The following is an 18554-nucleotide window of genomic DNA, read 5'->3' on the forward strand; positions in this document are numbered from 1 at the left end:
GGCTCTTCAGCCTCCTTGTTGTGGCTCCCTTCGGCTGCCGCGGGGAGATCTCTGATGGGGGATCCCCTTCCTCCCAAGACACTGCGGAGGAGGGGGATTCCCTATCCGGTGTTCTAATGAAAAAAATCTACCAGTGAAATAAATCTACCACAGGGCGTGTACAAATGGGTGTGTACAATGACATCCCCCTCCTTTGAACCCCAATTCCTCTGGAATGGGGAGATGTACAAAACCAAAAATGTAGGTGCAAGTGGGGGACACCTGTGACTAACACCCCCTAAAACTGAATTGTTAGGCTATCATCAGAACATAAAGAACTCTGCCCATCAAAAAAATCTACCGTTACACATTGCTGGAGGCACCTGAACCCCAATTTCTCTGGAACAGGAAGGGGGTACAGGTGAACAAAATTAGAGGTGCAAGTGGGGGACACCTGTGGCTAACACCTCCTAAAAACTCCACCCATCAAAAAACCCCTACGCTGTTACACATTGTTGGAGGCTTCTAGCACCTAAACCCCAATTTATCTGGAAACGGGGGTACAGGTGAAAAAAATTTGAGGTGCAAGTACGGGACACCTGTGGCTAACACCTCCTAAAAATTCATAAAAACTCTGCCTATCAAAAAAATCTACCCTGTTACACATTGCTGGAAGCATCTAGCATCTGAACCCCAATTTCTCTGAACGGGGGGAGGCGGTACAGGTGACCAAAATAGAGGTGCAAGTGGGGGACACTTATGGCTAACACCACCTACAATTGAATCGCTAAGGCATCGTCAGAAAATAAAGAACTCTGCCCATCAAAATAATCTACCCTGTTACACATTGCTGGAGGCTTCTAGCACCTGAACCCCAATTACTCAAGATTGGGGGGTACAGGTGAACAAAATTAAAGCTGCAAATGAGGGACACCTGTGGCTAACACCCCTTAAAATTTCATCGCTAAGGCATCGTCAGAACATAAGGAACTCTGCCCATCAAAAAAATCTACCCTGTTAGGTTAGAAGCCTCCAGCTAATGTAACAGGATAATACGTTAGAAGCTGGAGGCTTCTAGGGGCATAGTTCAGTGTTTAATTTATTTCAAAGTAGGCCTACACATGCACACTTGTTGTAACAGGTAAAATTAAAAAAATATTAAAACTTTTAAAAGTTTATAAACTGTGTTATGTTTTGCGGCTCCAGACTATTTTTCTTTAGTGGAAGAGGAGGCAAAATGGCTCTTTTGATAGTAAAGGTTGCTGACCCCTGGTCTAAGGTACAGTTTTTGGGGAACCCAGCTAACCTAAATGCATGTTTTTGGAATGTGGGAGAAAACCGGTGTATCCGGAGGAAATCCACACAAACACAGGGAGAACCTGCAAACTCCATGCAGTTAGTGTCCTGGCTGGAAATCAAACCTGGGACCCAACGCTGCAAAGGCTGGAGTGCTACCTCTGAGCCACCATAGAATTTTATAATTTGCCGGGATACCCGACACCAAATGCCGAGCTGCTCCAAATATGACAGCTAGTCAGTGATCAGGTAAGAATAGTTATTGCAGAGAGGACATTGCCTGTCCCTTTCTGCTACAAACCCCTTCCTGATCTCCAATAATCAAACTGGCACTTTAGCCCCACTTTAAATGAAGTTTTAAGCTTCATTCTGGATATTTAATTAGCATGGCATACAAAAGCTCATCACTAGGACCTGGCCACTGCTAAAATGGGTGGTGCAAAAAGGACGTAAAATATGTCAGTTCAGCAGAATAGGAAACCAATGACTATTTTTCGGTTTGAACTTTGTTCAGATATTAAGAAGAATTGAGTATGTGCAGTTATGAAGTGGTGTTATGTTCCTTAGTTGTTGTATTAAACAAAGGGTCTCCTACTAGACAATTCCCACATATCCAATTGTCATCTTGTGCTCCAATCAGAGGGTATGACAATTTGTATTCTTGTTTAATAAGGTCGTCCCCTGAAATAAGATCAAGTCGCCTGACATGTGTTTCCCTGGTGTCATTGACAAAACTCCTCTCCCACTTACTGTTATGTGATTGGCTGCCCAAGCTATCCAGCAACTGCTACAACCAATCATCTGTGATTTGTGCTTCTCGTGAGCACAGGTACCTGTGGAAATAAAAGGAGAGTTATATATTGACACATAAAAATTACATTTTTCTGCTGCTGCATTGTTGATTATTAATAACCCCCCAGAGGTTCTCACATCATAGCCCTACGTTCTCACCTCCACAGGCATACGTTACTTTTAGTTCTGTAATAAAAATGCAAATTTGGTTTTCTTCTGCTCTGCGCTAATGTGCACCCAGGACTGAAAATTGTTCCTGAACCCCGTGTAATCTAATTACATGAAGCAGAAAGGCTGTGTTGTCTGATGACATGGGGAGAGAATACAGAGCCTAGCGCTGTCTACTTCCATCCCGGATAATTAATAGCACCGTGACTGAGCTGACAATCCCGGCAGCCCAATTAAATGGCCTTTTATTTGTACTAACAACCAAAAGTGCCCATTAAGTTATAGGTGCAGAACAATTATGGTGCCGGCTTGTAAAACCACTAAAACTTACATACTATGGAGAAACCAATCGGTTAATAGCCAGAGACACAAAGTGAAATCTTCCATTGCTATTATTTATATGTCACACGTGCAATAGTCTCATACTCCAGATACCCAGCGTGGGCCATCGTATCTTACATCTCTCTGTATCCATTGAGGTTCATTGACAATTATTACAGTGAGTATTCTATCATAGTGCAGATTTCTCCATTTTTTATAAGGTCCTTGGGTTTATTAGGTACCAGGATACCCAGTAAAAATGATTGTATCTTCTTAATTTCCCCAACAAAACTGTTTTCTGACCCTTTATGGTGACTGTAGGGCTGCTCGTCATTGAACAAATAAATGCCATTTATATTGGTAGGAGAGCGCCCCCTAAATGTTGTTAGTGTACTGCACCCTAAAATTGCTGGCCAGTAAGAATGCCCCTTACATAGGTGAATAATAAAGCAATATTGATATAAATGTTGTCTTAGCATCACTTTTGATTCTGCCATTTCATTTAACCCCCCATAGTCAGAACATTTCCAGGTCCTGTCACTTTCATCAACGCATCATCTCCAAAATCTGCCCCAACCTGTCCCCAGAGACCACCAAACTCTATACACGCTTTTATTATCTCTCGTCTGGACTACTGTAACCTCCTCCTCTCTGGTATTCCACTAACCAGACTCTCTCCTCTACAATCTATTATGAATGCTGCAGCAAGACTCATCCATTCTACCCACCTACCTACCCCATACACAGCCTTCCCACCTACCTACCCCATACACAGCCTTCCCACCTACCTACCCCATACACATCCCACCCTCGTACCTACCCCATACACATCCCACGACCTACCTTCCCCATACACAGCCTTCCAACCCCATACACGGCCTTCCCACTGCTCTTCTTCTGATGCCTCTTGGAAGCCAATGAAGAGAACTACAATTTCACCTGAGAATCAAATTCAAGCTCCTGTACTTTACCTTCAAATCCCTCCACAGTTCTTGTCCCACTTACCTTTCCGACCTAATAGAAAAATACCCCCCCAGCCGCTCTCTTTGCTCCTCCAATGACCTACTAATGACTTCCTCACTCATAACCTCATCACACGCACGGCTCCAAGACTTCTCTAGAGCTGCCCCGGCTCTGCCCCGTCTCCTCATCCTATTCACCTTGCTCCTTTCTGCTCATTTAAAAGAGAACTCAAAACACAACGCTTCAACCTCACCTACCCGACTTCTTCTGTCTCCTAAACCGTCACTACTTCCCACCATTCCATATCTCCCCTCTATTGTGTGTTACTTCCCCCACCTCCTAGATTGTAAGCTCTTCAGGTCCTCTCCTCCTCCTGTGTCACTGTCTGTATCTGTCTGTCATTTGCAACCCCTATTTAATGTACAACGTTACATAATATGTTGGCGCTATATAAATCCTGTTTAACCTCTCTAGCAGTAACCCTGAGTGTGACTCGGGGTAGAAAAAAAGTTGCTAAAAGCGGTAACCCCGAGTCACACTCTGGGTAGGTAATCTTATGGGAGGTAAGAGTAAATACAGCCTTACCTGATCCGCCGGCGTCCCGCGTCGTCCATCGGCATGATCTCCGTGTTTTTCTCTCTTCCTCTGGCTGGCTTCTGCACCCAGTGGGTTACCGGGGAGTTCGCGGTGACGTCGGTGCGCGTGTACGTTGCCGGCGGGGCGGGAAATTCAAAATCAATTTGTATTGCATTCAATACAAAATAACTATATTGAATGCAATACATTGGATTTATATGTGTAAAAGCAGCACATTGTTTTCAAGAACATTTATTTTACAGTATATATAATAGTATGAGTATAATATGTATTAAAAAAAAATAATAAAAAAATGTAAACTTTTTTTTTTTTTTGGAGTTTGTATTCAATCCAATCCAAAATGAGTTTGAATTTTGTTCTCATTTTGTATTGGATTGAATACAAAGTCCTGTATCCAATCCAATACAAAATAATAGAAATTATATCTACTAGAACCCTGTTCGGACATATTTCTGTAAGTTACAGGTCTACAATTTAAAAAAAAAAATTTCAAGAAAACCTGTAACGCTTTTGGAACAGAGATCTAGACATCAGTGTAACGCCCAGGTGGTTAATAATAATAATAAACATATTGATTCCAATCACTGATCTGCCCTCCTGTTCTGGCGTCCTCTCTAACATCTCGTTCTGCTCTTACAGACAGGTAATATTACATCTGACAGGTCTGCGCACCACCAGGATCATCACTTTTCTGAAATATGTAACTATCAGAGGTGCATATGGATCCGTGTAATTAATTTACACCTCAGTTCAGCAGCCAGCCAAGTCCTTCCAGCTGGTGCTCTGCCTTTATTTTAGCTGGCCGCCATACCTGGAAGTTTTATATAAAACACAGAGTCACATATGTTCTGCACTTGTAAATGGTGTGAAATGATGCCGGCTGTTCTTTACCTATTACGGCCTCACTCCACTCGGGCACCGCAACAACAACTTGCCCTCTGTCCCCTAATGCTCCTTCTGTGTGTCCCCACATGGACTTCCGTTCTCCTCACGCCGCCATCTTGTTATCAAACGTTGTCGGGGAAACCAGGTTACTAAGCGATCTTCCAGGAACTTTGATCACGTGATACTACGCTGTCCAATAGCAGCGCGGCCCCTGGACTGGGTTCTAAAAGGGGCGGAGTTTGTGCTGCGAGGAGACTGGCTGACGGCTGTGGCAGCTTGTCCTGTATGCGCCAAAATAATAAAATTAAACTCTATACAATAAACTATAGAAGCCTATAGTGCCGGCTCTGTTATTACAGCAGCTATTGACCTACACAGCACCATGGCAACACTGACACTGTTCTGATAAATGTTAATAAAAAGCACCAACATAATAATCAAAACTTTGTATATAATAATTAGAACGTTATATAAAATAAACCATGACATAAGTAATGAATTACACCCACAATCTACCTATTAAGCACCATAGCAACCGTGTCATTACTAATACATGCTGACAGGAAGCTGAAATATAAGAATACAACTTTTATTATAAAAATCTGAACTTTCAACATGGTAATATGAACTTTTAATTTACTATTCAGAATTTGTCTATATTAATATTTACTTATAACACCCACAACCTGCCTATAATGCGCCATAGCAACTGCGTCATTTTACTAATAAAGTTTAATACGAGGCCTAAATACAACAACTGCAACTTTATTACATACAAAAACACTCACAGTCTGGCTATAAAGCGCCATAGCAACTGCGTCTTTATTATTAGTTTAATACAAGGCCTAAATACAACAACCGCAACTTTAATACATTCAAAAACACACAGTCTGCCTATTAAGCGCCATGGCGATCATGTTACTTTAATAACAAAGTTTAATACGAGGCCTAAATACAACAACTACAACTTTATTACATACAAAAACGCTCAAAGTCTGCCTATAAAGCATCATAGCAACTGTGCCTTTGTTATTAAAGTTTAATATGAGGCCTAAATACAACAACCAAAACTTTATTACATTCAAAAACACTCACAGTCCGCCTATAAAGCGCCATGGCAACCTTGTGTCTTTATTCATAAAGTTTAAAATAAGGCCTAAATACAACAACCGCAACTTTATTACATACAAAAACACAGTCTGCCTATAAAGCGCTACGGCAACCACATTATTACTAATACATGCTGACAGGAAGCTGCAATACAATAACCAGAACATTTATTATAAAAATCAGAAATTTTATTATGTTTTTAACATATTTAATATAATATTCAGAAATTGATCTTATCAATATTTACCTATTACACCCAAAACTTGCCATAGCAACCGAGTCAATTAGCCAATAAAGTTTAATATGAGGCCTAAATACAACAACCGCAACTTTATTACATACAAAAACAAACAACGGCTGCTTCCGTGTATTAGCTTGGAACACCACCATTTGCTCTGTTTTTAGGTTACAGTTTCAAGTATTTGAAAGAAAGGGAGAAACAAATCTCTGTATTATTGAGAAACCCAAAAATAGATGTAGGAAAAAAGGAGCCATAGTTTATTCCTTTTATCTTATTTTTTGTGCATTTATTTCAGCGATCAATAACTGAAAGAGTAAAGCAGCAGTTTGACATAAATATTTATGAAATGTTCAGTGTTCCGAGTTGAATAAAATACACAAAATACCTGTGGGGTTTATATGTCAATAAATATTTCCTCTGTGCCCTCTCTGAGCACAGTGCAATGAGCTGGCATGTTAGGAGGGGGCAGTGTGAATGGCAGCTTGGCAGATGTGCCTGGCGGAGGCAGTTTTAGCTCTAGTGCATACATATACTATAGCGAGGTAGCTGATATATATATAATCCTATCTATCTTTTTTTCCCAGTGTGTGATTAAAATTCCACTTTTAATTTTTAAAAATAAATTAAAAATCTCTGGATTCACAGTACAAGAAACAAGGGAAAAAAAGGTCCCCTTTTCAAAACCCTATGTCAGGTTCAGACAGACTATTCAGGCCACCGATCAGCTGCTACAAGAGAGCGTTCACATGCGGTCTGCCAGGCGTTCATCACCTGCTGCTGTATATGCTGTACAGCATAGCATGGCAGGCGTGATTGTTGTAGTTGTGACAAGGTAACCTTAAAATAAGGTTGTGCACGCACCTGCAATTTTCCTAGCTAGAAATTATGTTGCATGATTATTTCCAGAGACAGAGCGTGACAGATAAATGAACTAATACTGTACACACAGTGTCATAATGTTCTATGGGGAGGAGAGAGGGGAGAACAAGCAAGTGGCTCCCTGCTGTGTTCTCCTCCCTTGACTCGTACAGCAGTCGTTTTCCATCAGTAGTCCACAAATGCATCCTCATGGATCCATGAACAACATCAGGCGACTGCTGTACACATGTCAGATTCTTTCCTAAGTCGAGCACCACCGTTCACATCAGTTGAGAATAATGCTTAGCTGTGTTGGGATAATACAATTTAAATGCAGAAAGACCACTGTTTTCACACACAGAGTAAGGGTCCTTCTCTGCTACTTGTTGGAAGGGGATAGACTTTTCTACCGTAGCTACTGTTTAAAGTAAAGAATTATTTAAATAAGCTGCTAATGTACCCATCAATGCAGAACAAAAATAACACATTTTTCATTCCCTCTACACCAAAGGAGCAATACATTATAAATATTAAGGAAAAAGGAATGGGGGATGGAGTTACAACTAAAGGATAACTGCTGTGTTGATACAGTCCCATGGTGCTGAAAGGCACAAGTGCCACCAGGACAGCGATGGATTTAAACAAACAGAGGAACCACAAGTCATCATCATATATTTATTAATTGAAGTAGGAAAAAAGCCTCCTGTAGATGAGCTGCAGAGATTTCTCGTGCCATCTTGGGTGAGTTAGTTATTTCAGGTTAGGGGAAAGGGGTTAAATGATATGTACAATAACATATACATAACAATAGGCAGAACTAAACTTAAAAAAAATTGTGATCAGGCAGGTCCTCCTTTGCAGAAAGGACACGAAATGTTGCTTCTGCAAGAAGATAATCCTTTCCAATGACTAACGACTGCACGATGCATGAACGAGTGGTGTACATACAACATCGTTCTGCTCTATGGAAGGGAGAGAATGATGGAGTGGCACCCTGCTGCGCTCCCTCCCCCTTCACTTCCATTAAGATCGTTCATCGTCCATGGATCCGCCAGGACAGTCGTTCAGACGATGGACAACGTGCGCTGTACACACGCCAGTATGTGTGTATGTAGCCTTACTGTCAGGCAATAATGATCCAGCCTGATTTTCTTCAAAGCTAGAATTCTCCAATCAGTGGTTAGCACAAGCTATTATTATTTATTATTAAACAGGATTTATATGGTGCCAACATATTACACAGCGCTGTACATTAAATACAGCACAGTTGTCCTGAACATGGACCCCCCCCCCCCCCCCTCCCTTGCCATGTTTTTTGCTTTACAGTTGGCCAAAATCTGAGGATCTGCCCAATATTGATGGGTGATGGGTTCCACATTATCATTGATTCACCTTTAGAGTGGAGTTCTTCCCGAGATGGAGTATTTGTGGCCCTTACTTATGAAGTGGCCCTATGAAGCAGTGATAGTGTTGACTTACTGCAGCATTCTATGTAAAGCATTGCTCAGATAAGCTGTGAAGCAAATGCACAGCCTGTTGTGTTGCTCCCTCTTTTATAAAACCAGATTTTAGAGAATCTAAGCTATTACCATTTCCTAACCCCTAACCTTTTAAGGGGCACTTTGGTAAATACCAAAGCTACTCCTGGTCTAGGACGGCACTGCATTATATATCATCAGGAGCTAGTATATAAAGGGATGGACCAGAAGAAGCTTCTTGAGTCTCATTCTTAAAACAAATTTGTGTTCAGAACTGCATAATCAGCACCTGATGCAATATGGAGGAATCCTGCGATTGATGGAGCTATTCCAAAGTCATAAAAAGTCGCCAACACTCTGAAGGATGCCAACTAGGTCTACATGCAATCCAGTGGCAGATGTAGCCAAGAATGTGGCCCTGTGCAGAACTGACTTGGTGGCCCCTTGTGGCCAAGTACAGGACCCTTGTGCAGCAGCATACGTTGCACCTTCCTTTGTCACCTGATGCCAACATTTCAGAGTCTCACAGGGTCCCCTCCCTCAGGGCAATACAATGGTATAATGAAATATGTGATGTTATGGGGTATATTTAAATACTAAATTTGCATTGTGAATTAGTTGTAACAGGACTGGCCAATAGGAGCACACCTGCTGTGTACCTTAGTAACTTTAGGGTAATCCAAATACACAGATTTCAAATGTGATAATTAGCATTTCAATTGATTGAACACATTTATTATCTCAGTTTTAATCCCCGCACAGCCCACCTGTTCCAAGCTATGCTGAAATATGTTGCATTGCTATTAACAGACCATAAATGCCGAAGAATGGTATGAATGGAGGGGCAGATTTTGTTCATTGTGGCAAACATTTTAATAGAGACCCTGGTGTATGGAAGCAGAGGTCCTTTTGGAGAGGTCCATCACACCCCCTGTGAAGTCATACCTAAAGCACTGTGATCAGTAAAGCTTATCCTTAGGCTATGTACACATGTGAAATGATTTTCGCCCAATACGAACAATAAGCGGTGTCTCGGGCAAGAATCTGACATGGAAGGAGGAGCTGCAGGCGCTTATTGTGTCCTCCGTATTATTAAGCAATATTGGTCTTTAGCAGCTGGTCATTTATTATTCCGCCAGGGTGGATCATGTGATCAGTGCCAGCCACACATAAAGTGCAATGCTTTCATTTTTGTAAAATATTTACAATGCTAAACCTGTAATGTTTTATTTGCATCGCCATTGCTGATTTAGTACAGAATTAGACAATTATTCCTATTATTCTAAGATAGGTTAGGATTAATAAAAGAAACAAAGCCCTGTGTAGTAAAAGTGATCCTACTAGACAAGTCTGTCCCTTTGCAAAAATTGCTTTGTGCATACAGGATTCAAAATAAAAAAAAAAAACAACTATGTGGACACAAGTCTTGTTCAACCACTTGAATGAGCATGAATATTTCCTTAATTTTGTAACCAGCTTGTTGAAAATATGTATTGATTATTTTAAAATTGAAATGCCAGTATTGATGTGTGTTGGTTTCACTGGGAATGTAATAGTGCTGATAGTAAGGGTCAATAAAGAACAGAAAAACAATAGAAAACGTTTTTTTAGCAGTGTGGGGGGCCAAGCATCTGACAATGTGCCAGCTAGTGGGAGCCACTTGGGAATGCTTGTACCTGCTGGGTTTCTGAATCTGCCCTATGGAGGAATCTGGGGACTGACATCTTCAGTTGTTCAATATATGGCTCACTGTCTACTAGTTCCTTAATTGTGCATAACAGCATCAAATAACAGAACCCTGTAGTTTACAGTGCTGGTTCGGGCCCAAATATATGTTGTATGGTTTATGTAATCGTTTACTAAACGATTGTTTAAAATAATTGTGAAAAATCATTGATCTGTCATTATCGTTCCTTTTCTAACGACAATTATTGCACGTAGCCGGAATTGTGCAATCCTGCGCGACTGGCAGGCACTTCGCCAGCCGCTCAAACCCTAAAATCCCGGTTCTCCACATTTGTAAGCTGGTAACAGTAAGCAATACTGGTACCACTTACTGCGTTGGAGCTGACGCAGTGAGACGCTTCTAAGCGACAGCAATTCCTGGCATGAGGGAGTGTGAAAAACATCACAACTTCACCACAAGTGTGAACAAATAATGAAGTTTGTATATAATTTATTAATAGGTACTAATCAAATTTGTATTCAGTTTTGCCTAATGAAATGGTTATTATTATTATTAATAATAATAATAATAATAATAATAATAAACAGGACTTATATAGCACCAACATATTACGCAGTGCTGTACAAAAAATAGGGGTTGCACATGACAGATACAGACAGTGACATAAGAGGAGGAGAAGACCCTACCCAGAAGAGCTTACAATCTAAGAGGTGGGGGAAGAATCACAGAATAGGAGGGGGATATGGAGGGATGGGAAATAGTGAGGAGACAGGTAGGTGAGTTTGAAAACATGGGCTTTGAGAAGAAGCAAGCCGAACAGGAGGAGGAAGACCATTCCAGAAAGTCAGGCCAGCTCTAGAAAAGTCTTGAATGGTTTATGAATGACTTTTCACACAATAACACAATGCTGGGTATTTGTTTACCTCTTGTTTACTCTCACACCTTGTGTGGCATTACACTTTGCACCTTCCTATGTCTGCAGCTAATTCCAACTCTTTAGGGCCTCACAGGGTCCCCTCCTCAGGGTAATGCAGTGGTGTGTAGAAATATGGTACATTATGAGGTATTTTCCCATATAGAATTATTTTTGTGCAATAAGAAAGGCTATATTACCACAGGATAAATATGCCTTGTATTTATTGGCTGCATGAAAAACAAAAATATTTTCTAATATGTGAAATATAAAATAAAAACATATCAACGTACTAAAAAACACTAAAATAAAACCAAATTGTGACCCCCCCCAAAGACTGATCAAAATGAATAAACCAGCATTGCAACAAATAAAGCCGAACTTTTCAAATATATAAATATAATAAAGTCTAGGCATTGTATATCATAAAAACGTCATCTTCTACAGTTTCCAGCTATGATATTGTTTACTGTGCATTTCAGACTACTTTTGGCTCATCTGCAGTTAATATTATTACTCAGTATTTATATAGCGCCATCATATTACGCAGCGCTGTACAAAGTCCATAGTCGTGGCAGTAACTGTCCCTCAAAGGAGCTCACAATCTAATGTTCTTACGTCATTAATGTAGTCTGTCAATTTTTTTGGGAGGGAAGCCAATTAACCTAACGACATGTTTTGGGGAGCTATAGGGTCTGTCTCAGAATAAGGATGTGTTAGACCTCTGCAGAAAGACCACTGCTTTCACACATAGAGCAAAGGTCCTTTTCTGTGGTCTTTTTGCACTGGAGCGGTTTCTGCTTTATAAAGAAATTGAGCTGCAAGATTTCACACCTTTTAAAATCTCAAGGTTTGGAATTCCTGTAAAGTGCTCTTAACAGACAACTGAGACAGTATCTGCTTTATGAATTGATTCCTTCGGAGGAGACGTAAAAATGTAAATAATAGGACCGAGAAAGAAAAGCCTGGCATCAAAGAAAAGTCATTTCCAACTTTAATTAAAAGATTGCTCAGATTGTGTTCCCTGTTTTGTTTAGTTATTGTTCCCTTCAAATTAATTACGTTCAGGCCAAACCTTAATTTCATAAATCTGCATTAGCAAATCTCCATTTACAATATTACTGTTCGCCGCTTTGCCAGGCGTTCGAATACCAGTCCTATGCTTCCATTAGGAGCAGCTGAATAGCGAGAGAAATAATCTTTGCTGATATCAGGCGATTTGGTCATGTGACACTTGGCAGCCATTTAATAGAGCTGTTTGGTGGAAGAGCATTGTACACCACCGCAATGTCTCCTCTCTCAGAAAGTAATAACGCGCCCAGGCTTAGGTGAGATATTATCTTATAATGAATGTGAAAGTTACACGGTGCTTGGATGACAGAGCTCACAGGCCTCTCTGATAAATTGCCGCGTATAGAGACCAGATAGGATCTCATAATTAGTCACCGACAAATCTCTGCAAGGCGGGGGAGAACCTCGAGGGGGCTGGCTGCCGCTGAATAACTGCCTTCTTCTATATCCTGGAAATATCAGTCTGGAATTAAGAAGCAAAAAATATTTTGCCTGATATCCCTAAATACAATTACATTTTTGTATTTCTTACTTTTTTTCTACACATTCCTGTGCACATAGCTGTGCTATATATAATTATTTACAGGGTATTAAAATACAATTTAAACAAGGCTTGAAAGCAGCATCTTTGATGTCAGAAATGTCCTCAAAACTTTGCCCCTTCAGGTGTTTCTTCAAACTCGGGACAGATAATAATAGTTCGAAGGGGCCAGGTCAGGTGAGTAGGGGGGATGGTGGACCAGTTGGAAACCCAGGGAGTTCAATTTGGCAGCCACAAAGTTGGAAGTGTGCGCAGGTGCTTTGCCCTGCAAAAAAAGGATCCCTTTGGTCAACTTTCTACGGCGTTTTGTCTTAATTGCCTCCTTCAGCTGGTTAAGGAGGTTAGCATAATACTGTCCGGTGATTCTAGAGCCCTGAGGTAGGTAGTCCACCAACAGAATACTGTCTTTGTCCCAGAAAACAGACGCCATTACTTTTTTGGCCGATTTCTGGGTTCAGAACTTTTTCGGTTGCGGGGACCCGCTGTGGCGCCATTCCTTTGACTGTTCCTTGGTTTCAGGATCATAGATGTGGGGCCCGGTTTCATCCTCAGTCACTAACCTAGCCAAAAAGTCCTGTGCAGCTTCAAAATGGGCCAATACAGCTTTGGATGCTTCAACTCGTTCCTTCTTCTGATCACTGTTCAAACATTTCAGCACCCACTTCGCTGAAAGCTTGCCATGTCTAGGATAGTGGGGATAACAATCCCAACACACTCCCGTGAGATGTCAAGTATCTGGGCAATCTTTTTTGCGGGTATTCGCTGGTCCTCAATAATTAGCTCATGGACAGCATAGCAGGTTGGACTGAAATGCCCAGCCTTGAAATTAGATATCCAGGTTTTGACAGTGCTGTAGGAATGACACTCTACCCCAGTGTTTGTGACATCTCAGTGTGAATGTCCTTTGCTGACTTTCCCTGAAGAAAGAAAAACTTCATGACGGCCCGGAACTCAAACGACGTGAAACTTGCTTGTGCCTCTGCCATCACAGCTTCTCACTAAAAAAAAAAAAATAGTTTTAGGAATTGCAAAGACCTGATATTTGCACAGTTACATACTAAGATATTAGGCTGTCGTATGCCCCCAAACTCATTTTTCTATTTCATCTCTAAGGGGGCAAAGCCAGGAACTTCTCAGCACCCCCTTTGTATACTGTAAGCTTAAACTATGGTGCAATTTTCAGTAAAATACCTGCTGATCCTGCCATGAAGATTCTCGTTTCTACACCTCTTGTATGAGGTGACACACTCTGTACTTGTCCTCTCGTTATGCTCCTGTGTTGTCACTCAGATTTCTGATGGAGATAACAATAGGCACACATTACATAAGACACGGAACACGATAATGGTTTTCCAGTATTATAAAAAGACAACTGTCCCAATACAATGGAATAAACTTGTCTTAAGCAGAACAAGCTTTTCTTTTGGTAAACTTAATAATATTTCAGAATGTTTTACATTTATTGAATCAATGTCTTCTGAGAAAGATTTTTTAAAATCCAATTTGCACTTTGTTACCTTGCCATCGAAGTGACGTCTGACTAGCCCTATTTTTCTTACACCGGCTGTATCCGGGCAATCTCTCTCAGTCGCTGCTCATTATAAATCTTTTCCTTCATCCTCCCTTGCAATACTCTGCAATTAGAAGTCCCCTAATGGGTGGTGGAAAGGCAAAGTGTGTGTTTCTACTCCAATTAATGAATTTCCAGAGATTAGATAGAAGGCCATAGTGTCCGGCCATTGATTGGGCTATTTCCAGATAATTAGTCCTCTTGTTATCACTAACATCATTTCTCCACGTCACAAACAGATCTATAATCTATAACGAAGGGATGACCCCATGACCTTTGCAACTCGTTCTGTATCTTGTGTCCAGCTCGCTGGAAGCAGGATTGTCAAAAAAGGAGTAGTTGGTCAGTGGAGGCCCTCAGAACTGCTGCCTGCATAATTGTTACTGTTACTGCTAGTAACACATCGCTCACTGTCACACGTAAAAGTCACTTAGTTAAAAAACAGGAAAATATTTACATACAAAACTTATATACCGGTAACTTATAAGTGTATATGTGAACTGTTTGTTTTGCCAGTTTTGTGATCCAAGCAGCTCTGCTGGATAGCAGAGCCAGGTCCTGGACCAAAGCCTCCAATGTATGTCAGGTAGTTGTCACTGGAATTGATTTTTTGTTTTTGCACTTTCTACTCTTTGGAAAGAATAGGGTGAGGACAAACAAATGGCACCCCACTGTCCTCTCCTGCACTGAAACCCACAGTGCTTGTTCCCGATCAGTCATGCATCAGTCTGCCGTGGCAAATTAATAAATGACGTCAGGGGACCATTGTACACCAATATCACATTTTTACCTGATGAACATGACAGGGCAACTATTATTTATTGTGTATATAAAGCTTAAGTTGCTGTTAAGCTATGACTGAATAATGCAAAGGAAAGGAGCAAACTGATAAAGCAGCCCTGTGTCCTTCTCTTGTTTATACACAAAGCCCAGCATGACTGGATCCAAGCACAGCCCCTTCCTGGCTGTAGCTGTCAATATGAAGCAAACTGACAGCTGCAGCTTGTAAACAAACCTCCTGTGATTACCAGTGTGATATTGGGGATAGTGTGACATGTGATCATCTCATGATCAAAAAAACGCACCTACCAGGTTTTTGGATTTTTCCAGTGGTTGGGTTTGTACCTACCTGCTTTACACATTTTATAAAGGTAGATGTAAACCCAATCACTTAATGTTCATTAAACTTTTTATTTTAATATAAATGTCAGGCATGCTTTAGCAAACAGAAAATCATTCAACTTGGAATTCTAGTCTACTTTACCAATTTTATCTGCTTTTACCATTACAGAAAGATTCCACTTCAGACTCTCCACTACGGTTCACAGATAAAACCATGAAGCGTGCTTAATCTGGAATTTCCATAATTGTGAACAAATAAACTCATGACTATTTTTAGTAGCTTATCTTTAGTTTTGTCAAATGAGTTATGGGAGGGATCCTGGAAAGTATGATCGCTTTCACTTTTCTTTAATTATATATAATGTGTTCAATCAAAACCAGGCTGTTTTAATTTGGAAAGAAAAGAAGAAAAAGAATTGCCCTCTGTCAAAATTCGGAAAACAAAACATAAGGGTGGATGAAGGAGAAAATTCCCAGAAGTCTAAGCAGAAGAAACGCCTTAAACCTCAAAATTCTTGCTCTCCTTTTTCCTTACTGTACAGAGCGAGAGATCCTAAAATCCTCCATGCTATGTGTCACTAAAACATCAACATTTACTCTCTATACCAATAGCAAATATTCACACATTGCTAACATCCACTCCAAGCTGTTTTCCAATTTGAAAGCCCACCTAGGCATCTCCCCCTTCTGCCCATCCAGTCCACCCAAAAGGAAGCCTGATTTTAATAATCAGATGGTGCACGACAGTTTAGTATTTTCTCTCCTTGCAGACACAGGGTGAGAACTCTTTAATGACATTAATGAATATGTGAAATAAAGAATGCCTTTTTATATTCGCCTGAAGATATTTTGAAAAGCAAACAGGTAAACTTTTTCAAATCCATCAAAGACAGATCTGTTATTACTAAACCCTCATGTGTGTGTCTCTAACAGAGGATTCACTTTGCTATTAGGTGTTTGTCTTCCTAATCCCCCTGTCAGTGTAAATTATTGTGTTTTAAGGCATTGTGATTCTACAGAGGGAATAAAAACTTGTCAGGATTTAGTCCCAGCATCAGGAAAGTCAAATCAAAAGTTTCAGAGAGCTACGCTGGGGTGAGATTTGTTACTGATTCCAGATTCTGTTTAAACTGTCCTATTTATTAGAATCATACCAGTGATTCGGAAATCAAGTTAATATTTTATGTGCTCCAATAATAAATAATATTTAGAAATAATTTTCCTAGGTACCAAGGCTGCTGGGGCTGTGTACTTCAAGGGCAGATATTTTCAGTGTCTGGGAAGTACTTAGTGCTGTGTATTATTATTATTACATCGTATTTATATAGCACCAACATAATACACAACGCTTTACAAAGTCCATAGTCCTGTCACTAACTGTCCCTCAAAGGGGCTCACAATCTAATGTCAGGGTCATGTGTCATTAATGTAGTCTAAGGATAATTTTGAGGGAAAGTCAATTAACCTAACTGCATGTTTATTGGGATGTGAAGGAAAACCCACACAGACACAGGGAGAACATACTCTGTGCAGATTGAGCCCCGGCCGGGATACTGTGACCTATAGCTGCAAAGGCCAGAGTGCTAACCACTGAGCTAACCAAACTGCCTATGGGGTTACTATTGTGAAGAGTCAAAGTTTAGAAAGTTGGGTCGAATAATCAAAGCTACTAGCTATAGATGATGTGAGCTGGTATTGCTGACCTCATTGTTCAGAATGCTTTTTTACTGGATTTAAATCTCATATTTGGTGTCAGTAGATGCAGTCACACATCTGAAACAATCATACTGATAACACAATTACTGAACACCTGAGCTGTATACTCAACCTGGGTCAGGGATTCAGAAGGGATTAAAGGCTAAGGAGTAAAACACCAATACAGCTGGATATTATACAACCAGGTCACTAATGGCGGCTTATATCATCTCTTGTTTAGCTTTAAAGAACAAGTATAAAGCTTAAGTTTTATTGAGGGATTTTTTTTTTTTTACTTTTAAACTTGAGGTATCTGACTGCAGATCAAGATTTTAAAAATCTGCTGTTTAATTCTGAATTCAGATCTAAATTAATGAACCACATTCGCAAAAAACAAATCTAATAACAAGGTGTTCTTGTCCTGATCATGGGTGTTCTTAGGATGAATAAATATATAAGTAAGAACAAAACATGCTACTAAAATATGAATGTGATGTGAGAACAGTGCTTGGAATAAGCATAGCTCTATCTTTAAAGAAAAAATAATTTTATTTAGCAGTAATGGTGTTTAGCTAAAGATTTGCAGCACAGGAAGCTTGCTAAATGAGATGCCTAATATAACATCAATATCATCACTGGATAGATGTGATGTGAAGTCACTGGATAGATAGCCGATTTATGTAAATAAATATATATATATGGCTAGAGCCAGTGAGCGGTACCAGTACAGCCTACTGCCATCCCTATTCATTCTCTAAGGGCCTGCCGCTGAAAGAAGCTGCATGTAGCGTGTCCCCATGCGGAGTAGTAACCATACAGCAAGGCAACCTCATGGTCAGTGTGAACATTGCCTAATGTTGTAGTATTAAGGGACAGGTCACAAAAATGCCCAAACAGGCCATCAACTGAACAGTGCTGAGCTTTAGCGTCCAAAAGCCAACATACTGATTTCATTTCTGTGCAGGATCATTAAATCATACTGTAATGATCCATATTTTCCTCCTGCAACTATAAACTTTTTTCATGCAATAGTTATCACTAACTAACCAATGTCCAGTGATAATAAACCCATTCCCTGTTGGGTGTATCGTTGTCCTTCCAACTACTCGTCCCTCCCCATTGGGTTTATCCTTCTCCTTTTGCCCACTCCTCAACCTGGGCCCAAATTTTGCGCAGACCTAAACCCAATGATTACCCCTTGTCAATTTGTGTGAATAAAGCTGAGGTGAAAACATTTTATGTATTGTTCCAAGTGGGGTGAGTCACA

General features: G+C 40.4%; 1 protein-coding gene across 3 annotated transcripts in view; it reads right to left on the minus strand.

Moving 5' to 3' along the window:
• LKAAEAR1 (LKAAEAR motif containing 1) overlaps positions 1–18554 on the minus strand; it is a 40084-nt gene that overhangs the window by 11204 nt on the left and 10326 nt on the right. Inside the window, exons 3-4 of one of the 3 annotated variants that reach the window (XM_072414380.1) lie at positions 14092–14194; positions 2026–2108 (exon numbers count right to left, since the gene is read on the minus strand). The gene's annotated coding sequence lies outside the window, so the exon portion shown is untranslated. Of the gene's footprint in view, positions 1–2025; positions 2109–2226; positions 2345–5007; positions 5155–14091; positions 14195–18554 lie in introns of those variants that run through there. The other 2 variants (XM_072414379.1, XM_072414382.1) reach the window with 2 other exon arrangements.

Source organism: Pyxicephalus adspersus, chromosome 6, assembly GCF_032062135.1.
Source record: "Pyxicephalus adspersus chromosome 6, UCB_Pads_2.0, whole genome shotgun sequence".
Lineage (NCBI taxonomy): Eukaryota > Metazoa > Chordata > Amphibia > Anura > Pyxicephalidae > Pyxicephalus > Pyxicephalus adspersus.